This window comes from Bubalus bubalis, chromosome X, assembly GCF_019923935.1.
Source record: "Bubalus bubalis isolate 160015118507 breed Murrah chromosome X, NDDB_SH_1, whole genome shotgun sequence".
Classification (NCBI taxonomy): domain Eukaryota; kingdom Metazoa; phylum Chordata; class Mammalia; order Artiodactyla; family Bovidae; genus Bubalus; species Bubalus bubalis.
Genome location: NC_059181.1, coordinates 120,738,963 through 120,764,938, shown reverse-complemented (window position 1 = coordinate 120,764,938; position 25,976 = coordinate 120,738,963). Strand labels below are relative to the sequence as shown.

The 25,976-nt window shown below is 40.8% G+C and overlaps 1 protein-coding gene across 2 annotated transcripts in view; it reads left to right on the top strand.

Annotated features, from left to right (window-relative positions):
• The window catches only part of LOC102394334 (putative MAGE domain-containing protein MAGEA13P), a 192,009-nt gene that overhangs the window by 34,948 nt on the left and 131,085 nt on the right, over nucleotides 1-25,976 (top strand). The window contains exon 1 of one of the 2 annotated variants that reach the window (XM_006073703.3): nucleotides 19,503-19,597. The exons of the other annotated variant lie outside the window; for it this stretch is intronic. The gene's annotated coding sequence lies outside the window, so the exon portion shown is untranslated. Of the gene's footprint in view, nucleotides 1-19,502; nucleotides 19,598-25,976 lie in introns of those variants that run through there. 2 annotated transcript variants of the gene reach the window in all.

The following is a 25,976-nucleotide window of genomic DNA, read 5'->3' as shown; positions in this document are numbered from 1 at the left end:
CTCAGGTTGGAAAACAACCTACAGTGTGAATTTCAGCCTACCTACACACACACACGTGCCTATGCGCGCGCAAGGGCACACACACACACACACACACACACAACCTTTGTGCAGCCTAGTAGCTAAAGATCAACTCTGGATAATGTTCTTCATGGAGAGAGCAGTCAGCAGATGTACAAACTCTGTTTGTTGACTTACTTATTCTCAGGGCTGATTGTGTTAATTTCCAAAAACTCTTGCCTTGATGAGAGCTAGTGGGGAGAAAAAGGAAACAAACTCTGTGGCATTGTATAATTATATCCACATTTAAAATTTTCTTTTTGTTTCTCATCAAGATGCAAGGCTTACTATATATCACTGTGCACTGACAGCGCTAATAGAAGAAAAATAAAGCAAACAATTAGCCTTGGGGAAAAGAGAAACTAATGCACAATTCATGAATTTGCTACTCATTCATACCTGCTGTGATTCTAACAGAGTTGATGAAATACAGCAGTGAGTGATTTTGAACAATTTTGATTTAATCTTCTGTTTAAAAACACTAGTGTTGGGATTATTTAAACTGTGACTTCTTATGGATTATATGCAGAATAGCCTTTCTCTGACAGAGATCACGTTTTATAGTTTCATACAACCTTCCTAAGTAGGCCTTAGATGAGAGTCAGGGCAGCTTCATTACTGATCCCAAAGCACCCCTTGATGGGATTCAGTTTCATAGAGAGTTTCCCTCTGCAGTCAGAATTTAGGTAGATTCCAACTGCAGCCAGCTTATGCCAAAATGAGAATTTACTGGTCTAGGTTACCAAGTAGAGAAGAAGGAAGGCTATATATAGCTGGTTGTCAGCAATACCTGGATCCAGGAGCTTCCCTACACCCTAACTATTCTCTTCTTCTCCATTGTCAATCCATTTCTGTATCAGTTTTAGTCTCAGATTAGCTTTTTAAATGCTAGGGAAGAGATCTTATTGATCCAACTTGGGTTAGGTTCCCATTGTTATACCAGTGAATAGGCCCTCAAGAGCCAACCCTGGGAAATACAAAACTATTCATGCCCCAAGAAGCTTGCCAAAGTCCTTAGAAAAGTGGTTTCTGGGTGGATGCCAGTCACATACCATTACCTGGACTAAGACCAGAAGTAGTTACTACCTGCCTACAGGTTTGGAGCTATTTCTTTCTCAGACAAGATTAATGAAAAATCAAATGAAAGAAAGGGAAAGAATTCACAACCATATTTACCCCCTCCAATAAATCAAATGGGTTTAATTTTGCTGGGACTCCCTTCTAGGTCCATGGGCATGGGTGTGTTAGGATTGCGGGGAGTTCATTACTCAGCCTTTTTTTCTTCTCTCTGAAAGCAGTCGAGAATTAGACACAGGAACCCGGTGAAACTTATTTGTTTATAGTTGGTAAAGGATTGGAAGAAGTGGTTTAGACTAGTTACCAAAGTGGAGGTTTCATTTGACTCCCTTTCAAGTCAACTAACATGAGATTTGCATATGGGAAGAACTGGGTCTGCAGACCAGGCATTTCCCAGGTAACCACGCAGAAGGTCATACCCTGGATAAGCAGGAGGCGGGGGACAACAAAGAGGGAGACTTCTAGTCTTGCCTTTGGAAGCTAGGTCCTGAGCCCTGATCCAGCTCTCCTTATCATACATGGAAACAGAGGTAGGGAGAAGAGCAAATGCCCCCAAAGAGAACAGGCAATAAACATATGTATGCATGTACCCAGTGACCCTTTCCCTAGCTTGTTAATCAGATAAATCATTTTTCCTCCCTAGGAGAGGAAAAGTAAGAGATAAAGAGAAGGGCTAAAAGGCTTCTTTGATACTACTTCCTCCTGAGGAGTGGAGCAAAAGTTCTCTCATGGGACTATGAGGACGGGAACTGGGTCCACGCCAACAAAATATTATAACCATGACTATACTAGAGTTATATTCTTTATCCTTTATTTTTCACTTTTTATGTCTTAAGTATTTTCTGTGTTATTTACATTATCTTCCAAATCATAATTATAATGACTGCATAATGTCTCATCCTTTAGACTATTACTGCTTCACCAGATACTTTACCTTTATTAAATATTTAGATGGTTTCTTATTTTTCTACCCTAGCTAACACTTAAATGGACATTTTTATGACTATGGTTTATTTTCTCCTTTTGGATTACTTCCTGAGGTTGAATTCTCAGAAGCAAGATTACTATGCCAAAGGCTATACATATCCAAACCCAAAATGTTTATCCCAGCCTACACTGCCACCAGTGACTTAGGCATGTGCCAATTTTACCACAACATTGTGTAGTCAATAGCATTTTGGTTTGACTAGTTTAATGGCTATAAAAAGTACTTCATTAATGTTCTCTTTTTTACTTTGTTTCTTGCTAGAAGGTTTAAATATTTTCCCATATGCTTGTTTACTAATAACACTTCCTTTTATAGATTGTTCATCTACATTGCCCACTTATCTATTGAGTCTCTTAATGTTTTTCTTAGCAATTTGTATGAGCTTCTTAGATTATAGTCCTTTGTCATATTTACTGGTAATTTTTTCTCATCTGTTTTTTGCCTTATTATTTTAACCATTTTTATGTATATGTAGAGGTTTAGATGGAGAAGGCAATGGCAACCCACTCCAGTACTCTTGCCTGGAAAATCCCATGGACGGAGGAGCCTGGTAGGCTGCAGTCCATGGGGTCGCTAAGAGTCGGGCACGACTGAGCGACTTCACTTTTACTTTTTACTTTCATGCTTTGGAGAAGGAAATGGCAACCCACTCCAGTGTTCTTGCCTGGAGAATCCCAGGGACGGGGGAGCCTGGTGGGCTGCCATCTATGGGGTCGCACAGAGTCGGACACGACTGAAGCGACTTAGCAGCAGCAGCAGAGGTTTAGAATTTATGGAGTCTACATCAACCTTTTCTTCATTGTAAATTCTTCAATGGTTTCAAAGCTAATAATTTTATCAATCTCTTGTTCTGGTATCTCTTGGGGGATAGAGTTATATTAAAAAAAAAAGACATGTCACACTTCCAAAAAAGTTTCATAAGGATCAAAGCAACCTTGAACTCAACCACAGTTTCTAAAGGAATTAGTTAAGCTTCAAGTTGATTTTTCCTTATTCATGCTGAAAAAGACTTTTTCTCTTTAAGTAACCAAATATGGATCACAGCGGGAAGTATTAACTTCTAACACTTTCTGAAGAGCACAAACCTTCTGTTATTCCATTCACATAAAATACCAGTTGACAGATGGTATTTGCCAGAAAATAGGGGAGAAAAGCATTTGAGCAGAGATTTATAAATTGAAAATTCTCTCAAGAAAAGTACCTGTCTATTTAGTTGGATATTAAAGAGATAATAAGTCTGAGGTCAGTGTAGGAAAATGTAAAGATAGGAGGAAAGGAATTTTGATCCTAAGCCTACTTTAATTCTTAACTAGCTATGTGACTTTCATTGACTATTTACCCTCTCTGGGCCTAAGTTTTCTCATAGATTTAATAAGGAAACTGAACTAGAAAATTTATTAACTCCCTTTTGATGCTAGCATTCTATGATTCTTCATTCATTCTTTCATTCATTCAGTAAATGCATCTTGAACCCATAATTATGTGGCAGGCACTCTGCTCATTGCTAGGAGTATAATGTTAAATAAGAAACAGTCCTTATATTCACTGACCTCTAGTAGGGAAAAGAGAGACATAGTAGAACATTGACAAGTCGTGTGGTCAGTTCTAGAATGGTGGTGGAAAGGAAGAGTTATGCACTGGGGTATTATATCCTCATGCCTTCCTCAGCACAAGCTGGGCTGGCAAGGGAAAGACTTCTGGGGTCAGTGACACCAAACTGAACCTTCAAGATGAATGGGATTTCATTAAGGAGAGAAGAGGTGTGGGCCTAGGAGGCAGTCTATGCAGAAGAATCGGTAGGAACAAAAACTGAAAGCATAAAATAGCAGGAAGCCTGTGGAGAACTACAAGTTCTGATGTTACGGGAACTTGGAATTTTCAGCACAGAGACAAAGCTAGAAGATAAGGCTCAGCTCATAAAGGACCCCTTGCATAAAGCTAAGAAAACTGAAATTTATTCTCAAAGAAATGGAGAGCCATCCTAAGACTTTGGGCATGAGAACACCAAGGTCAGGTTTGTGTTCTGGCAGAAGCAGGCACGGTGTACAAGTGGGGGCAGGATCAGATAATTCAGTGAAAAGCTATTGTCATAATCTAGGTATGATCCCATGGCTTAAATGAGGACATAAGGGTGGCTGCATATGGTTGTTCAGGTTTTTCACTGCACAGAGTGCAGTGAAAAGGGGGCAAATGGGAGCTGGAATCTAGTCTGGGCTCCAGTCACCAAGAACTTCAGTGAGAGGCCTTACCCTATTTGAGAAAGAGACAACTGTGTCCTAATTCACACAAAGAAGTCATAAGGGCTGGTATTGACCCTGAGGGTAGTGGTCATAGATATGGAATAGATCTGAGAAATATTTAGGATGGATGTAAGCAGGACTCTTAAAAATGCTGTTATTATTAAATCTAATTATTTGGTATTTTTAGAAATATCTTATTATGCGGCATTGATCTTTCCCTTCATTAACTTTGCGAACATAAGTTCTGAACTATAAAAATTAAGTTTATTTAAGAAAAACTACCAGAGTTAACAGAAGTTGTCAGTCCAAATATTAACCCTGCCATGTGTGGTATATAAATGCTGTCACATGGGGTGGGCTACATGTATACCTGTGGCGGATTCATTTTGATATTTGGCAAAACTAATACAGTTATGTAAAGTTTAAAAATAAAATAAAATTAAAAAAAAATAAAAAATAAAATAAAATAAAATGGATAACCAACAGGGACCTATTGTATAGCACGTGGAACTTTGCTCAGTGTTATGTGGCAGTCTGGATGGAAGGGAGATTTGGGGGAGAATGGATATATGTATATGTATGGCTGAGTCCCTTCAGCTGTTTAGCAGAAATGATCAGAACTTTGTTAATTGGCTATACCCAATACAAAATTAAAAGTTAATAAACAAATAAATAAAAGTCAAAAAAAAATAAATAAATGCTGTCACATGGGGTGGGCTATGAAAGATGGAAAACAAAATCTCTTATGACCATAATGCTTCATGGTCTCTTGGTCTATTTATTTATTTTATTGAGTTTGATTTTCACACAAATCTTCTAAGGGAGGCAGAACAAATACCCTTTTTCCATTTTTGTAAATGAATAAACCTAGGATCATAAAAGCTAAGGGACTGGGCTGTGGTCACACATGTAGACTCAGATACAAAATAAGAACCCAGGTTCCCAGGCTACCATGCCAGCGCTTGTCATTCCTTCACACTGGCTAGCCTCCATGACTACCCTGCCTATTACAATCTCACTGCTAAACTAGTCTAAGAGATGCAATAGCTGAAAAACCTATATTAATTTTCAGTAATCATCTTGCAGAAATTATACTGATACTTAGAGTTCATTAGTTAAGACCATTTATTCAACTAGAAAAAAATAGTGTCATTCCCATTAGAGTAATGAAGCTGACAGAATTGGAGGAGGTACCTTTTCTCTGGCATCCATTCCAGCGTCTGGGCCTTTGGCTCCTGTGGATTGAGAATTTAGAAAGAGGACTGTGAGAATAACTTGTCTCTGTTCCACAATACCTGAGAGGGATTGAGAGAGACTGATTTATTATATGAAGTTGGTTTACACAATTAAGAAGGCTGACACGTCCCATGATAGGCAGTCAGCAAACTGCAGACCCAGAAGAGCCCATGATGCAGTTACAGTCCAAGTCTGAAAGCCTGAGAATCAGAAGAGCCAATGCTATATGTTTCAGTCCAAAAACCAGTAACTCAAGACCCAAGAAGACCTAATGTTTCAGTTCAAGTCTGAAGGCAGGAAAATACTGATGTCCCAGCTCAGTGGCCAGGAAAGAGGAATTCCCTTTTACCCACAGGAGAGTCAGCATTTTTGTTTTATTCAGGCTTTTCAACTAATTAAATGAGGCCCATTCACATCATGGAAGGCATTCTACTTCACTTGGTTCAGATTCAAGTTAATCTCATCCATAAATACCCTTGCAGAGTTGCCTAGAAGAATGTTGACCAAATATCTGGACACATCATGGCCCACTCAAGTTGACACATAGAAGTAACCATCAAAGTAGGTACATCATAATTATTTATGAAATAGGTGAATGAATTCAACAAACAGTCCTCTGCATCTACTCTGTGCCAACCTCTATAGTAGATGCTAAGGACACTATTGAGACACAGTCCCCACCCTTGCAGGTCTCACAATCTAGTGAGAAAGGCAAATAGGCAGGAAAAATAGACTATGATGAGTGCTTTGGTTGGGGTAAGCCCAAGGTGCTCTGGAAATACAAAGAATGTCCTGAAGGTAGTCAGGCCCATGGGATCACCAGTCCTTCTTTCTCCCTGAGCTCTAAAGTCTTATGTCTCTCTTCTGCACTGCAATAATATATTTTGTATATTTATAGTTCTTCTTCAGAGTAGGACATAAGCTACCCTTCAAGAGAGGGGCCTCAAATCTCCCTGAAATGATCTTGGCTCAGAAGCCATTTGAGGCTGTAATGGAAGAGGGTACCATCTTGGATCAGCTCTTATCCACAGTCTCAGGAGTCTATGTCTTATTTCCCATTTAAGCTTCTGGAGGTAAATTTTCTCATCTCAAGCCCTAAAGAATATAATTCTGTTCTCTAGTGGACATTTATGTTCCCGGCCAACAACTTGTTAGATATGCTAGGGAGAGAAAAGGGGGTGGGGTGGGGTGCTGAGGTGGGTAGGCCAAAGGGACAGGATATCCTGAAACATTTCATTTGCTTTAAGCTTTTTTCCTGTCATGTCTCCTCCTCCACTGTATCCCCAACCCCATTATGGTCCACACAGCATCAGTCTCTCAAACACACCGTTATAATTGAGGAGCATTTTACTATTGTCTGAAGGCATTAGGAGTTGGCTTAACAGCTCGGCTATTATATTCAACAGAGACTATTCAAATTATAAATAATGCTCATCACCAGCTCTTTTCATTTTAATTTCTCGCCCATGTATGGTATCTCTGCTTGCCAGAATGACAGCTCACTATCAGTGAGCCAACATGGATAGAGAAAGAAAACACCCAAAAGAGAAGAAGAGAATATGAAACTAGCTGAGAAGTTCAGCATACATCCTTCTCTGCTGAGTCTGATCTTGGAAGAGAGGAGAACACTTTCAGCGAGAGCTGGAAATCTAGGACAATGTGTCTCTAAGAAATGGAAATCCCAAATCCTGTAGCTAGTCTGCTTCTACAAACTGGGAAACTGTTTCATGCCGCTGCAGTTTTCCCAAGGGACTCAGTGTACTGAGTGTCCTCTGTGGAGTTGCCTGCCCTGCCTTGTCTACCTAGCAAGCCTCTACTTTTCTTTTAAGACTCAAACCTCACTTCCTCTTGAAAACCCCCCAGTAATATTCAAAGGTTGGCTTTATTTTCATGTGCTTATAATGGCACCCCACTCCAGTACTCTTGCCTGGAAAATCCCATGGACGGAGGAGCCTGGTAGGCTGCAGTCCATGGGGTCGCCAAGAGTTGGACACGACTGAGCGACTTCACTTTCACTTTTCACTTTCATGCATTGGAGAAGGAAATGGCAACCCACTCCAGTGTTCTTGCCTGGAGAATCCCAGGGACGGGGGAGCCTGGTGGGCTGCCGTCTATGGGGTCACACAGAGTCAGACACGACTGAAGCGACTTAGCAGCAGCAGTGTAACAGTTTTACACTTGTTCTTTTGAAATACTTTTATATTTACAAAAGAGTTGCAAATGCAGTTTCCACAAATCATTCACTTAGCTTCTCTAATGTTACCATCTCACGGATTCATTATATATTAATTAAAACTAAGAAATAAATTAGCATTGGTACAATACTACTAACTCAACTATAGAACTTACTTGGATTTCACCAGTTTTCCACTGATATCCTTTTTGTGTGCCAGGAGCCACAGCAAGATCCCACATTGCATTTAGCTGTCAGTGTCTCTTTAGTTCTCTCCCATCTGACAGTTTCTTTCTCTTTCCTTATTTTTAACCTTGACACTTCTGAAGAGTACTGGTCAGATATTTTTCAAAATGTCATGTTTTTCCACTGTAAAGTTATTATCGTTCCTTTTCCATACTCTATTCATTAGAAGTGAGTCACTAAGTCCAACCCACACACAAGAAGAGAGGAACAGAGTTATACTTCCTGGAAGAAAAAGCAGCAAATAATTTGTGGACATTTGTTAAAACTACCACAGTAACTAATAAATATTTTGGGGAATACTTTGAGGCTATACATTTATCCCATTTTGCCTTAAAGTTTCACCTATTAACTTTAGCATTCAGTATTTATCACTATAGTATTCTTTTTTTTTTATTTTATTTTTAAACTTTACATAATTGTATTAGTTTTGCCAAATATCAAAATGAATCCGTCACAGGTATACATGTGTTCCCCATCCTGAACCCTCCTCCCTCCTCCCTCCCCATTCCATCCCTCTGGGTCGTCCCAGTGCACCAGCCCCAAGCATCCAGTATCGTGCATCGAACCTGGACTGGCAACTGGTTTCATACATGATATTTTACATGTTTCAGTGCCATTCTCCCAAATCTTCCCACCCTCTCCCTTTCTCACAGAGTCCATAAGACTGTTCTATACATCAGTGTCTCTTTTGCTGTCTCGTACACAGGGTTATTGTTACCATCTTTCTAAATTCCATATATATGCGTTAGTATACTGTATTGGTGTTTTTCTTTCTGGCTTGCTTCACTCTGTATAATAGGCTCCAGTTTCATCCACCTCATTAAAACCACTATGAGGTACCATTTCACACCAGTCAGAATGGCTGCGATCCAAAAGTCTACAAGTAATAAATGCTGGAGAGGGTGTGGAGAAAAGGGAAACCTCTTACACTGTTGGTGGGAATGCAAACTAGTACAGCCACTATGGAGAACAGTGTGGAGATTCCTTAAAAAACTGGAAATAGAACTGCCTTATGATCCAGCAATCCCACTGCTGGGCATACACACTGAGGAAACCAGAAGGGAAAGAGACACGTGTACCCCAATGTTTATCACTATAGTATTCGAACAGTGATTTTATATTTCGCTCATCCTTTCACATTTTAATTAGAATTCTTCTATAAGGAAGATTTATCCCTTCTCCTCATTAATTTATTCAGTCATTCATTTTCCATTTGGAATTATGGGAGTTGATTATACTTTGGGTTATAACTCAACACTAAAACAATTTATTTTGGTGTTCAAATTTTCAAGTGTTAGATACAGGAGCAATTTTACTTTGGTTCTTGGGTCACTTCAGCATCACCTGTAACATTGTATTACAACTTGCCAATCTCATCCAATAAGACAATAAATCCTTGAAGACAGAAATGTCTTATGTATCTTTGCATTCCTAGGGGCTGAACACAGGGCCAGACACATAGTAGGTCCTTGATTAAAGCCTGTTGAATGAATGAGCAGATTTTTCTCATTTTATTAAAGAATCTATCACTTCAGTCCTTCACAGGCCCATCGGAGGCCAGAGGAAACTTGGATCTGAGTTGTTTTCAAAGAGTTCATCATTTTCATTTGGACATCATTTAACACAGTTGTAGACCAATTTTGTGAACAGAATCACTGCAGCCAAAGAAGGGGTGTTGTTGAATAGGTGAGCAGAGATAAAGCGTCTGAAACAGTGAGAGTGCTCCCAGAATCCTGGCCTCCCAGATTGGAAACGTGCTTTGTGAAAAGCACTTGGAAGCCATCTGCTCCCTGAACATGAGGCCCACACACTCTCCTTCTGACTGAAAAGTTGTCACCCTGACACTCCAGGCAGGAGCAGGAGAGCTATATAGATTTTAAAGTAAGGCTATTCAGGCAAATCTTTGGCTGAGCAATGTAACACTTGAAGATAACGTCTTCTATATCTCAGCATTTTTGACATTTATTTTCATTTTCTGATTTACATTATTCTGGGAGAAAAAGCCAGAAAGTGGCAGAATTTTAGAAAATCTATGACTCTTACTCATTTTTGTCTTTAGTAGGGATCACCAATCCAGGTTTCTTGATAGAAAGCCCAAAGCTCCTGCAGGCAAAGCTGTATGGGATGTTCTTGGTCTCTGCCCAGGCATCATAGAGCTAGAAAAGGCTTCCCTTAGGCGAACCACAGCTACTCTGGTCTTTCAAAGACCAGAAGAGGAAGATAAGCCATGATCTTTGTGGCAGGGTAAAAACCTTTCTAGAACAGCAGCAGAGTTGGCTAAGGAGTCCATCAGACTTGAGCTGGAATCTTTTCAACCTCTTTCTTGCTGTATGAACCTAAACAAATGACTTCTCTCTCCAAACCTCCGCTTCTTCATCTGTAAAATGGTGATGATAATAGCCCCAACCAAATAAGTGGGTATAATGAGATAGTGGATGTAAAGCCCCTAATGGAGTGCTTGACTCACAGTAGGTGTTCAAGAATAACATCTGTCATGAATGTGTCCCCATGGCTCCAAACACTCACATTCCCCAAGCACTTCTTCTTGCACTTTCAAGTTCTTACCTAGTCGGCACTAACTGAATACCTGATGCTGCTCTGTGTTGTCCCAAAAGTGAACGCAATTAGCAAGTCTTCTTCCCAGGCTCCAGCCTGCAACCTCACCTTCTAGCCTTTGATAGTGTTTATAGAGCTCCCCAGAATGGATCCCCGAAAGTTTCAAAGAGTTACCAGCTTCCAAAGTCTCCAAAAGCAACCTCCTGCTTGTATTTACTGCCCTCTCTTCAGACCATCCCATGGCTCTTTTGACAGTATACCACGTTCTAGTAATGGGGGATGAAGTCTCTTGTGTGTGTCCCTAGGTGGCCACGTTGCTTCTTAATCAAGGGTTGCAGCATTTTTTGTTTTTTTAAAAAAGGAGACGGGGGGAAAATTCACTCTCTGTCAGCCATAATCCCAAGAAAAATGCTCCTACACGAGAATTGATCATCACCTGGAAGACCTGATTAGAATGCAGTGGCTAGAGTTTGGAATGGCACTTGACTTTTGAGTAGCACGATCCTAAAACACAGACCTCTAGCACATGTCTCAGCTGCCTGTGCAGCCAGGCTTCCTCCTGCCCTGTCAGGCTGATGGAGATGGATCTCTGAGAACAAGGCTTTAGGTCAGGCCAGCACAGCACTGAACATTCTATAAGCTGACAATAAATAATACCAACATATTATAAGCATCTATAAAAATGATATGGCCTGACCTCCTGCAGTGCAAGATATAACTCGGGTAATCAGGAGCTAATTGGCCACTTTTAGGGCACTAGTTTCCTGCCATCAATCTCCTGCCTCCAGGACTGTGATTTGAGGTGTGCCGTTGAGAAGAAAGTTGGTAATCAGGCAGGTTATTTGTCTCTAAATATCTGAGGAGAAACCACAAAATGAAGAGCCAAAAATTATTCACTGTGGTCAGGGGGAAGAAAGAGATTACAGAGCTTAAACTGTTTTTCCAAGCATCAGGCTAGCCACATCATTAATGAAAACAGCATGTGACAAAAGGTGAAACAGAAGACATTCTCGAGACTCATCATTAAAATCATTTTACTACCTGATATTTGTAGGCAAGTTAGTCAGGGATAGAAGGCTACAAGCCTCCTTATGAGTCTCCAGATTTGAGGGACAAGGTCAGGCAGTGTCATTCTGATTGGGATAATAAGAATTGAAAATGAAATAGATGGGGTTAGCCATCTGTGGAAATCTTTTCAGAAGCAACCAACCCTAAGAGATGACTTGAAAATGTGTTGCTAATGAAATGAAGGCCAGTCCCTAAAATTTCCTCAGGAAGATGCCAATCAAAATGTCACGCATTTAGGATCTGCTGTGATCTCAGAATTGTTGATTAGATTGGGAGTCAATAACAGCTGGAATCTTACACTTACTTGAGGAGTGACCTTGGGTGAGTTCTTGGACCTGAGACTTGGTTTCTTCATCTGCAACATGGTAAAGGCTAATACCTACCTAATAGAATCGCTGTATTATATGAAAACATTCATTAGAAAGCACATTGTAAATGATACCAGCCCTAAAATATTAGTTTGATGATAATGATGAAAGTGACGAAAGTGCAAGTGGGCATGGGCTATAGAAAAGGGACCACTGCCGTGTATTGATATATTCCTTTTAACTGATTGTGACTAGGCCTTTCTGCCTGGTTTAGGAATATCTTAGGATGGAACTGTGCTCTACCTATCTCCTGTAACTGTCACAGCTCCAATTACCAGTAATTTGTCCTCCAAAGCCCCCACACATCTCAGAGTTGTTCTTCCCACCTGGAGTCATGTATCTGCCCTTACTTTGAGGAGCAATCCCCTTTCCTTCCTTTCTTTCTCCTATCACTTTTCTTTTGCTTATTATTCCCTCAAATACACACATATATGTGGGGCTTCCCAGATGCCACAGTGGTAAAGAATCCACCTGTCAATGCAGGAGATGCAAGAAATGTGGGTTCGATCCCTGGGTCAGGAAGATCTCTTAGAGAAGGGAATAGCAACCCACTCTAGTATTCTTGCCTGGGAAATTCCATGGACAGAGGAGCCTGGTGGGTTGCTGTCCGTGGGGTCACAGAGTCAGACATGACTGAGCACACACACACAGACATATACACACACGTGTGTGTGTGTGTTTGTGCGTGTGTATCAGATCAAAAGTAGGTGCCTTTGATTAGATCAATAATCTTAGCTTTTGATCTAAAGTCCCTTTATCCCCCGGTGGAGTAGGGACCATATTGGTTCATTTATTTTGTTTGGAGTCTAGCCCAGAATTCCAAAATATTTGGGGGTTAATGGTGCTACAGTCCTAGGAGATCACCAAGTCTCTATACAATGTTATACTTTATCATGTCATTCTGCAATTGATTTCAACTACACAGGTATCTTCTACTCATGCCTCCATCCCCACCAGTTCTTCTGTCAGCGCTACAGACTCTACTGTTGATGCATCAACATTGTCTTCTGCACTGGCTATGCATTGTCAGTACACATAATATCCCTTGATTATTTTGCAAAGCATTGGATATAGACTTCTACAGCAGAGGAACATTTCAGTGAGGAATCAGGAAAACTGGGTTCAGGTTCTCAGGCTACCATTAACTAGGTTCGTGATCTTAGACAAGTCATTGTATTTGTTGAATCTCAGTTTCCTCATCTGTAAAACGAATGATCACTGCTTCTCTGTTTGTTTCACAAGCCATTGTAAGGATTTCAAAGCATTCTACACTTATACCTCTAATAATGTCTATTACATTGTGCTTTAATTGTTTGTTTACTTTCCTGTGCCCTCCATCAGAGTAGCAGTTTCCTGAGAGCAGGGCCATCTGTATTGCCAGAATCTGGCAGAAACTCAGGCATGTAACACATTCTCAATGATATTTGTTGAAAGAATGAGCACATGAATAAGTAAGGTCATGGTTGTGAAGGTGCTCTGTAAATATGAAAACGTATGCAAAATGATTTCAAAATGTCCTAGTGAGGCAAGTATGTCAGTATTTGCATACCCATTTTACAGATGGAGGAAGATATCGAGGGATAAAGTGCACTGTCCAAGGTGACATGAGTTGGTCAAGGAGAAAGGAAGAGCTCCCTGTGTCTTGACACCTGTCCAGCTCATTTCCCACTGTAGTTCACTGTCTCTAACTTTGCTATCAATATTATTCTTACTGGTTGGAGTTTTTAGGTATTCTAACCTCAGCTGTGTGGAATGAGGTTGTGGTAGTACCCAATCTAGCTTGGATCTTTCAGAGACATTACAGAGTATAAAGTGGTTGGTTGTATATAAATCCCATTCTGCAGCTTTTAAAAAAAAATCGGTTTGATTGCAAGGCAATCTATTAGGCCAGTAAAGTCAGCATGAAAGGACACAACTTTTCAGCAGAGTCCAGCTCAGTAAGAAATTGGTACCAAAGAACTGGAGTTAAAAATATTTGCAGGAGTGATTATTTGTGGATAATTAGACAATTGACAGGAAGCCTGGCTCCCCTAAAGCTCTTTAAACCGCCTTTTCTTCCCCCCCTAAGGAAACCAAGTAACTTGCTTTTATTTTATTAAGAAATTGTTACCCTAGGATTTTTCCAGCTAGAATGGATGCTAAAGGAGCAGCAATCCCCTTTATGAAACAAGTGTAGGACAGCTTTCAGGAGCCCTGCAATTGCAATGTGGTGTCTCAATCAATTATATTGAAATAGCAGCAGCTGCAGAGGCGTTGTTACCATAGAAACACAATAAGCATAGCTTATAGAAGTGGACAACAGGACCTAAGCTCTCCCCGCCCAGGCACTTCTATGTGAAGATGTTTCAGTAATTATGCCAACTCATGGCATACACAAATGCCCATTGTAATACGTAGAGCGCAGTCCCTGAAACCTTCCCTAAATTTCCCTTCGGGGATTGTATTACAGCAAATCTACTGAGTAACCAAACCTAGTGGCGCTCCAAGAAAACTCTGTGTTTTGCTTCAGTTCCATGCTACAAGCTACAGCAGTCATCCTTTCTGCTCTACCGTTCTCTTCCTGCCCTAAGCAGGCCCTTAACTTTTCTCAGCTGGGTTTTTGCAGTAACCCCTCAGGTGGTCCCCCTGCCCTACTTTTGGATCACCCACAATTCTTCCTTTACATTGTTTCTAGAGTGATCTCTCTAAAATTCAAATATTTGATTGTGTTATTAATACTATCTTATGAAAATCCTTTCCAGTGGTTTTCCATAACCTCAGTTATGTCTCCAAAAATGTATTCTGGGGTTCCATCATCAAGTATGTTTGAAAAGTGTTTCTTAAATATCCCTATTTCTGGCCATTCACTGTATATTCTGGTGTATTGAGAGCTCTGAGATGAGTAATACAGGAAAACTGATTTGGTTAAACCCAATGCTTCCATACTTGTTTGCCCATAGAACTCTCTATTGTACTACATTTATCAGCGTGTCGAGAGCACTAATTTACTCGTTTATCAGTCTCGAGAGTCCATTGGACTGCAAGGAGATCCAACCACTCCATTCTGAAGGAGATCAGCCCTGGGATTTCTTTGGAAGGAACGATGCTAAAGCTGAAACTCCAGTACTTTGGCCACCTCGTGCCAAGAGTTGACTCATTGGAAAAGACTGATGCTGGGAGGGATTGGGGGCAGGAGGAGAAGAGGACGACAGAGGATGAGATGGCTGGATGGCATCACTGACTCGATGGACGTGAGTCTGAGTGAACTCCGGGAGTTGGTGATGGACAGGGAGGCCTGGTATGCTGCGATTCATGGGGTCGCAGAGTCAGACATGACTGAACGACTGATCTGATCTGATCTCAGCATCAAATCCAAGTACCACTTTCCAAAAAATGGTTGGGTAAGGTGTCAGTAGTTGAGAGATTTCTTATACTTCTGTTCTTTTTTAGTTACAAGTTACCCAGAAAACTTTCAGTTCTTTTTTTAAGCTCATTGACCTGGATATGTTACTAATTAATAAGCTTTATTTTATAGAGAAGTTTTAAATTCACAGCAAAATTCAATGGTAAGTACAGAGAGGTCCCACACACCCCTGCCACCACACATGCACAGCCTCCCCAACTATGGACATCCTGCCCACAGTGATACATCAGTTACAATTGATGAACATTATCACCCAAAGTCCATCTTTTACATTAGGGTTCACTCTTGGTGTATATCTTAAATTTTCACTATGCATTAAATTCCTTATCAATTTTTAACTTCTATTGGGATTGCTCTTTTATTTAAAATGGGAGCACCAAGGAATCTATTTTTAAGAATCAAGTTTTCCAGTATGGAGGTTACTATGAAAAAAGTAGAACTATATGTGATCCAGTAATTCCACTCCTATGCAGGATAAAAACTGAAAACACGAATTCAAAAAGATACATGTACCCCAATGTTTGTAACAGCATTGTTTACAATAGCCAAGATATAGAACCAACCCAAATTATGTATATAATAGAATGGAATAGAATATTATATATTGTTATTTATATATTTTATAACTATATATAATAAATAGTAATATATAATATACATTATAATAAAGTGATTATATATAATTTATATATTATTATACAATATATAGTATATAATAATAAATTTTTATATATTGTATAATATATATCATATATAATTTATATAATTATATATGATATATAATAATATATAATCTAATTATATATAATCTAATATGTATATTAGATGTATAATGGAATATTAACCATAAAAAGAATGAAATTCTGCCATTTGCAGTAATGTCGATATATCTAGAGAATACTATGCTTAGTGAAATAAGTCAATCAGAGAAAGATAAATACTGCATGATATCACTTATACATGGAACCTAAAAAATAATACAAATGAATGTATATGCAAAACAGAAACAGACTCACAGATATAGGAAACAAACTTATGGTTACTAAAGGGGAAAGAGTGAGGGAGGATAAAGTAGGAGTATGAGATTAACAGATATAAACTACATAAAACAGATAAGCAAAAAGGGCCTATATAGCTCAGGATATTATAACCATTATCTTTTTTTTTTTTTTTTTTTATGGTTTTTTTCCCCCTCCTATTTCTTTTTTTTTTTCTTTTTAATTTTTTTAAAATTTTATTTTATTTTTAAACTTAACATAACTGTATTAGATTTGCCAAATATCAGAATGAATCCGCCACAGGTACACATGTGTTCCCCATCCTGAACCCTCCTCCCTCCTCCCTCCCCATTCCATCCCTCTGGGTCGTCCCAGTGCACCAGCCCCAAGCATCCAGTATCGTGCATCGAACCTGGACTGGCAACTCATTTCATACATGATATTTTACATGTTTCAATGCCATTCTCCCAAATCTTCCCACCCTCTCCCTCTCCCACAGAGTCCATAAGACTGTTCTATACATCAGTGTCTCTTTTGCTGTCTCGTACACAGGGTTATTGTTACCATCTTTCTAAATTCCATATATATGCGTTAGTATACTGTATTGGTGTTTTTCTTTCTGGCTTACTTCACTCTGTATAATAGGCTCCAGTTTCATCCACCTCATTAGAACTGATTCAAATGTATTCTTTTTAATGGCTGAATAATATAATAACTTATAATGGAGTTGTTGTTGTTTAGTCACTCGGTTATGTCGAACTCTTTGTGACCCCATGGAATGTAGCCTACCAGGCTCCTCTGTCCATGGGATTTCCCAGGCAAGAATACTGGAATGGGTTGCCAATTCCTTCTCCAGGGGATCTTCCAAACCCAGGGATCGAACCATGTCTCCTGCATTACAGGCGGATTCTTTACCACTGAGTCACCAAGGAAGACTTATAATGGAGTATATTCTGCCAAAATATTGACTCACTATACACTGTACACCTGAAACTAATACAATATTGTATTGTAAATCAACTATACTTCAATTTGCAAAAAGAATCAGACTTTAAAGATTCAATCAGTTCAGTTCAGTTGCTCAGTCGTGTCTGACTCTTTGCAACCCCATGAATCGCAGCACGCCAGGCCTCCCTGTCCATCACCAACTCCTGGAGTTGACTCAAACTCGTGTCCATCGGGTCAGTGATGCCATCCAGCCATCTCATCCTCTGTCGTCCCCTTCTCCTCCTGCCCCAATACCTCCCAGCATCAGAGTCTTTCCCAATGAGTCAACTCTTCGCATGAGGTGGCCAAAGTATTGGAGTTTCAGCCTCAGCATCAGTCCTTCCAATGAACACCCAGGACTGATCTCCTTTAGAATGGACTGGTTGGATCTCCTTGCAGTCCAAGGGATGCTCAAGAGTCTTCTCCAACACCACAGTTCAAAAGCATCGATTCTTCGGTGCTCAGCTTTCTTCACAGTCCAACTCTCACATCCATACATGACCACTGGAAAAACCATAGCCTTGACTACATGGACCTTTGTTGGCAAAGTAATGTGTCTGCTTTTTAATATGCTGTCTAGGTTGGTCATAGCTTTCCTTCCAAGGAGAAGCATCTTTTAATTTCATGGCTGCCATCACCATCTGCAGTGATTTTGGAGCCCCAAAAAATAAAGTCTGACACTGTTTCCACTGTTTCCCCATCTATTTCCCATGAAGTGATGGGACCAGGTGCCATGATCTTAGTTTTCTGAATGTTGAGCTTTAAGCCAACTTTTTCACTCTCCTCTTTCACTTTCATTAAGAGGCTTTTGAGTTCCTCTTCACTTTCTGCCATAAGGGTGGTGTCATCTGCATATCTGAGGTTATTGATATTTCTCCCAGCAATCTTGATTCCAGCTTGTGCTTCTTCCCGCCCAGAGTTTCTCATGATGTACTCTGCATATAAGTTAAATAAGCAGGGTGACAATATACAGCCTTGACGTAATCCTTTTCCTCTTTGGAACCAGTCTGTTGTTCCATGTCCAGTTCTAACTGTTGCTTCCTGACCTGCATACAGGTTTCTCAAGAGGCAGGTCAAATGGTCTGGTATTCCCGTCTCTTTCAGAATTTTCCACAGTTTATTGTGATCCACACAGTCAAAGGCTTTGGCATAGTCAGCAAAGCAGAAATTGATGTTTTTCTGGAACTCTCTTGCTTTTTTGATGATCCAGCGGATGTTGGCAATTTGATCTCTGGTTCCTCTGCCTTTTGTAAAACCAGCTTGAACATCTGGAAGTTCACGGTTCACATATTGCTGAAGCCTGGCTTGGAGAATTTTGAGCATTACTTTCCTAGAGTGTGAGATGAGTGCAATTGTGCAGTAGTTTGAGCATTCTTTGTTATTGCCTTTCTTTGGGATTGGAATGAATATTGACCTTTTCCAGTCCTGTGGCCACTGTTGAGTTTTCCATATTTGCTGGTATATTGAGTGCAGCACTTTCACAGCATCATCTTTCGGATTTGGAATAGCTCAACTGGAATTCCATCACCTCCACTAGCTTTGTTCATAGTAATGCTTTCTAAGGCCCACTTGACTTAACATTCCAGGATGTCTGGCTCTAGGACATTCCAGGATATCTGTGACCCAGATAATCACACCATCGTGATTATCTGGGTCATGAGGATCTTTTTTGTCAAGATTCAATAAAGGTTCTTTATAAAGAACTATACTATACCATGAACTTGTTTACACATCAACACCTACCTTAGGAAATGAGTTGTTTTCCTTAGCAAGATTTCCCACAGAGCTAGAGGCTAATCCTTTCCTATCATCAATAGTATGACACCAAGAACAGTATACAAACAGAAGAGATGTGTGCTGAATTTTAAAGAGGGGATAGAAATTTGCCAGTTAAGAGGTGGCAGAGTGGCATCTGCTATGGACTGGATTGTGTCCTCCCCAAATTCCTATGTTGATGCTCTAACCCCCTACCATGTGACTGTATTGGAGAGAGAGTCTTTAAGAAGGTGATTAAGGTTAAACAAGGTTGTAAGCATAAAGCTCTGATACAACAGAACTGGTACCTTAATAAGAATGGAAGAGTCACCAGCACTCTCTCCCACAGAGAGAAGGTGGCTGTCTGCAAGACAGGAAGAGATTCCTCACCAGAACCCCACTGTGCTGGGACTATGATCTCAAACTTCCAGCCTCCAGAATGGTGAGAGATACATTTCTGTTGTTTAAGCCACCGTGTCTATGATATTATATAGTTTGTGGCAGCTCCAGCACACTAAGACAGCATCCAAACAGAGAGAATGGCATCATAAGAAGAGAGTTTGCAAAGAGTAGTAGGCACTGAAGCCAGATTGTGAAAGCCCTTTATATCACACTAAGAGTTTTCAAAAGGATTAAGTCCAATGTGTGTTCTCCTCAGCAGTAGTCATGGTGTTTTAGGGAAATGTACAAGAATAGTAAAACCAGTCTAGAAATAGGGCTTGAAACAGTGAAAGCTCCAGGAACTGAAAAAGCAAGATTGATAAAGGACTATCTGATTTTCAGGAATGGAATCTTCAGTGCCCACGTCATTTCTGAACTGAATTATCATAATAACTTCTTAACTGTTCTCCCTACATCCAATCTGGGCTCCTTCTACCTCCAACAACCCATTTTTTCTGTTGCAGCTAGAGTTGTAGATCAACGATTCTTAAAATAGGGTGTGCATCAAGATAACTGGGAGACTTGTTAAAACAGATTGCTGGGCCCCCTCCCAGGGGCTCTGTATCAGCAGGTCCAGGTTAGGGCCTGAGATTTTGCACTTTGGGCAGCTGCCAGGTGATGCTTTTGCTGTGAAATCTTGGACCATACTTGGAAGGCCACTGATAGAAAAACAAATCTGATCAGTCTTTTGCTAAAAACTCTTCAATATCTCCTTACTTCCCCAGGATAAAGTCCTTACTCTGGCTAACAAAGTTCTAGATTGTCTGGCCTTTGCTTTTGTCTTCTGCTTCATATTTCATCCCTTCCCTTGTTGAACTGTGTGATACTCCCTATTCTTGCTTTCTGCTTAATGCTTCTACGATTGTGCATATATTTTTCCATCTGTCTAGAGCTTCCAAGAAAACCCTTTCTCCATCCAACTACTTCTTATTTATCTTGAAAAACAGGAGGGAGGTTCAAAAGGGAGGGGATATATGTATGCTGCTGCTGCTGCTAAGTCACTTCAGTCGTGTCTGACTCTGTGTGACCCCATAGATGGCAGCCCACCAGGCTCCCCCGTCCCTGGGATTCTCCAGGCAAGAACACTGGAGTGGGTTGTCATTTCCTTCTCCAATGCATGAAAGTGAAAAGTGAAAGTGAAGTCGCTCAGTCGTGTCCAACTCTTAGCGACCCCATGGACTGCAGCCTACCAGGCTCCTCTGTCCATGGGATTTTCCAGGCAAGAGTACTGGAGTGGGGTGCCATTGCCTTCTCCGGATATATGTATACCTATGGCTGATTCATGTTGAGGTTTGACAGAAAACAGCAAAATTATGTAAAGCAATTATCCTTCAATAAAAAATAAATAATTAAAAAAACTTAATATACCTATAATCTATAGAAATCCTCCACTGAACAACTAATCTGAAGGAGTTGCTCTTTATCTGTGCTGCTAAAGCAATCTGTAGAAAGACCCATTGTTGTACTTACCACATGGTATTGTAAGAATGTATTTGCTTGTTTGTTTTTCTCCTTTAGAACATAGCATGTTGAAGGACAGGACCTTGTATTATATTTCATTCATTTATCTGTTTTCCCAGTGCCTAGCCCAGTGCCTCCACATACAGTAAGTGGAGTGTAAGATAAATAAGAAAATAAATGTGGGCATGGGCTATGGCTTCAGTAAAAAACATAGCCACTGCTGTAATTCATCTCTTCGACAACCTTGGAGGTAGGTATGAACAGAACACCCATTGTACAGATGAGGAAACTGAGTCTCAGAAGTCAGTCTAGCTCCATAGTCATACAGCTAGTGAGTGGTGAATCATGGCAAACTACTAATACATATGTCTAACTCCAAAGTTTGCGCTTTTAACCACTATCCTATTCCATACAAATGATTGGCTATATAGAAATCAAACATCCTGTGAGCTGCATCTACTTGCAAATATGTAGGAAGTAGAGCATGCTGTTCTGTAAACCATGTATGAAAAGTCATGCTCATCAATTTGCTTCCTTGGTAGCTCAGCTGATAAAGAATCTACTTGCAGGAGATCACCTGCAGTGCAGGAGACCCTGGTTCAATTCCTGGGTTGGGAGGATCCACTGGAGAAGGGATAGGCTACCCACTCCAGTATTCTTGGGCTTCCCTGGTGGCTCAGCTGGTAAAGAATCCACCTACAATGTGGGAGATCTGGGTTCGATCCCTGGGTTGGGAAGATCCCTTGGAGAAGGAAATGGCTACCTACTTCAGTATTTTGGCCTGGAGAATTCCATAGACTGGTATAGTCCATGGGGTCACAAAGAGTCAGACACGACTGAGTGACTTCCACTTTCTCAAAGTCACTGCTACGAGGTCCTTGCAACGGGTCTGAGAGATTTGCCTTTCCATCATCCCTTAATGTAGTGTTTGGGGAATGTATGCCCATCCATGAGACTCCACAGCAATTCATGGGGAAGAGACTCAGCTTACCCTTTTAGGACATCAAAATCCAGTGTACACACACACACACACACACACAGTGGAAATGTTCCTCATAGTTTTCTATTGGTCAGACTTGGAGGTTTATAGAGAATTGTAGGTAATTTTTTCCTAGCACTCTCACTGTTGCATTCAGACAAACCCTTTTTGAGGGTACATTGCTGTTCATAGTTGAAAACATCAAACATAGAAAGGTGGGCATAAATTTAATCAATCAATTAGTTAGTTGGGGGCAGGAAATAAGTCAGATCTCTGGCTCATTAATTCAACTCAAACATTTCAACCGTAGCTTAATATAGCCCCTGGATATGATTGTGCATTCTCAGTAATGTTTAAACACAGCTATTTTAGAAAATAAATTTTATGCATAGTGTTAAGAACTGGCAGTGGAAACCTAAGACCATGTACCTGAGAATCCACCAACTTCTTTTTGATATCATGAGGACTAAAAGAACATCATGTCAATTTGCCTCTTGTCATCCTCTCACTAGGGCTTCCCTGGTACCTGAGATGGTAAAGAATCTGTCTGCAATGCAGGAGACTGGGGTTCAATTCCTGGGTCGGAAAGATGCCCTGGAGAAGGGAATGGCAACACACTCCAATATTCTTGCCCAGAGAATTCCATGGACAGAAGGGCCTAGCAGGCTACAGTCCATGGGGTTGCAAAGAATCCAACACGACTTAGCAGCTGAATATGTACACACCATTTGCCATTGCTCATGAGTCTGTACTTATACTCCAACCCCTAACCAATTCTACTTCCACAAAAGGTGAACAGCCAAGTGTAGCGCCTGAAACTCCATCCTTTGGGAGATTTCCCCCTCACTGTTGTCTTTCCTAGCCTCATGGCAATGAAGTTATAAGGCAATTGCCATCCATTTTTAGTTTTGTGCTCATCTACTTAGCTGAACTATCTGTAAACCAGGCCTGAGATTTCTCAAAACTCTAGCATCAGTTGATCACATGGAAATCCTAAGATGGCCATAGGTGTGTCTGAAGAAGTGATAGTGTAAATGTAGTAGATGACACTGGGATATAGACTACTATTTCCTACGGCTTGCTGGGTACCTACATTTACAACTGATCAATCAGACAGAACCCGATTCCTAATGGGGAATTCCAGATGCACAGTCTCTTGGTGTCCTACAGTTAGGTAATCTCTCACTCTACCAGTGTCCAGTACCATAACAAGAGTTGTTTTTCAAAAGGCTTTAAATTCTCTAATGCTTATGGCATGGCCTTCCTCCAGAACTCCAGGGACTCACGTTACGATTCTTCCTTCAAGCTTTCCACAAACTCAGTGTAACTTCTTCTTCCCCCTCCCCAATAACTGTAAAACCAGAGGGTCTGCAGTGTCATATAGCTTAGGCAGCAGGGCTGTTTGTACCTTGACCTGCCGCAAAGCTCAAAGCTCTTTCCTGCTCAGTGTCCCCACTGATAGCTTTATTTTTACCTGGTATATGGGCTCAAGCAGTATTGCAAGATATGAAATGCACAATCTGCATAACCTAAAGAGGCCTACCAGGCACAATGTTTCTTTCTTTGTGGTGGAGCAAGTCCAACAATTGGTCTTTAACTTTGCTGAGAAGGTCCCAGCAGTCTACTGACAGCTGGACTCCTAAAAACTAGAGCAATCTGTCAGACTCCTGAATCTTTCAACATTTATCTCCTGCTTCTTGGAGCAGACAGCGGGTCTCTTACCAAGGTCTCCAGCAGGTTCACCATTTCTTATTGCTGCATTCCAATTAGCAGGAGCGCATTGATTTAAAGTATCCGTGTTCCGATTCCTTCAGATTACTTTATGTCCAAGGATCAGAGATTTCTCATCACACAAGGTCAAAACTGCTAATGCATACCAATTTTCCTCCTTGAGAATGTGAGCTGGTTTTGATCCTCTTGGGGACAGAAAATAAAGAATTTGCCAAACCTGTGGCCACATGTCATATACCTGAGATCATATTAATGACTTCTAATGAGCATATCTGACTCTGTGGTTATGATTTGAGCTACCACTTTCTTGAGTTGATGGTACTCTGATCATCATCTACAATCTATTCCTTTTCTCCAGGGACCACACCGGTGAATTAGATGGAAATATGATGGAAACTACAGCTTCTGCATCCTTTAGCTCCTTAATGTGGTAATAATTTCTCCCACTCCCAGAATGTGATATTGGTGTGAAATTGATTGACCCTTCATCTGGGTCAGGGTGGGGGCAACTCTAACTCTGCAGGCCAAGGTTCCAGTGTGTGTGTTATTCTAGCTTCCAAGTATGTCAATCCAATTATACATATGGGACCAGGGAAATGACCATTGGATGGGTTCATGGACGCAGTTGACCCATAGTAAGCAAATCTTGGCCAGGACTTTGTTTATTTTCTGGCTTCTAGTATTTATCCACCCTGACAGAGGAGTCATGACTTTAGATTATATCTCATTTTCCAGAACTGGCTCACATAGCCACTCCTAGCTGCAAGAGAGGCTAGGAAGATGACTGTTTTTAGTATGATGAATGACTAGGGAAATTGTCAACGCAAACAATATCTGAGTTCTGTAGGTAAGGAAAAAGTGGAAAATGGATGCTGAGTAGGTAACTAGCTGTATCTGCAACTGCAATACCTATCAGGTCTAAGAATTTATTTTTGATATGCTATATTCCTTTTTTCTTGCGGTTTACATAAGCATTCTAGGAGAATTACAACAGTAGTCAGCATTATCACTCTCTGTGATAGTAACGTGCCTGCATGCTAACTCACTTCATTAGCATCTGACTCTTTGTGATCCCGTGGACTGTAGCCCACCAGGCTCTTCTGTCCATGGGATTTTCCAGACAAGAATACTGGAGTGGGTTGCCATGCCCTCCTCCAGGGGATCTTCCCGGCTCAGAGACCAAACCCAGGTCTCCTGCATTTACTGCTGAGCTACCTGGGAAGCCCCCTGTGATAGTAAGCAAGAGGCTATAATTGAAGCAAGTGCTGATGCCCCCTGTTCCATTATTCCCCCATGGAACTGTGCACCCACAGAGGACCAGGTGATCAGTGCACATGTGAGGGTCATCTTACTGTTGAGGGAGTTCAGAGCAAAAGGGCTCTGATATTTTTACAGACCCTGAGGTGGTGTCTGGGAGAGGTATATGAAGACCACAGAGAAGAAAAGTACTGGGATCTCTTGGTATCAGTGAGACCATATCCTCAGAGTAAGTGCCTTCATGACTCTGAACTATATCTCTATCTCCAGCTTTCCAACTTTCCAGAATCACATTCTCCCCAAGTTAATATGAATTATTTAAAACATTTTCTGTTTTGTACCTTCTGTAAGGGAGATCAGATCAGATCAGTCGCTCAGTCATGTCCAACTCTTTGCGACCCCATGAATCGCAGCACACCAGGCCTCCCTGTCCATCACCAACTCCCGGAGTTCACTGAGACTCACGTGATGCCATCCAGCCATCTCATCCTCTGTCGTCCCCTTCTCCTCCTGCCCCCAATCCCTCCCAGCATCAGAGTCTTTTCCAATGAGTCAACTCTTCGCATGAGGTGGCCAAAGTACTGGAGTTTCAGCTTTAGCATCATTCCTTCCAAAGAAATCCCAGGGCTGATCTCCTTCAGAATGGACTGGTTGGATCTCCTTGCAGTCCAAGGGACTCCCAAGAGTCTTCTCCAACACCACAGTTCAAAAGCATCAATTCTTCGGCGCTCAGCCTTCTTCACAGTCCAACTCTCACATCCTTACATGACCACAGGAAAAACCATAGCCTTGACTAGATGAACCTTTGTTGGCAAAGTAATGTCTCTGCTTTTGAATATGCTATCTCGGTTGGTCATAACTTTCCTTCCAAGGAGTAAGCGTCTTTTAATTTCATGGCTGCAGTCACCATCTGCAGTGATTTTGGAGCCCAGAAAAATAAAGTCTGACACTG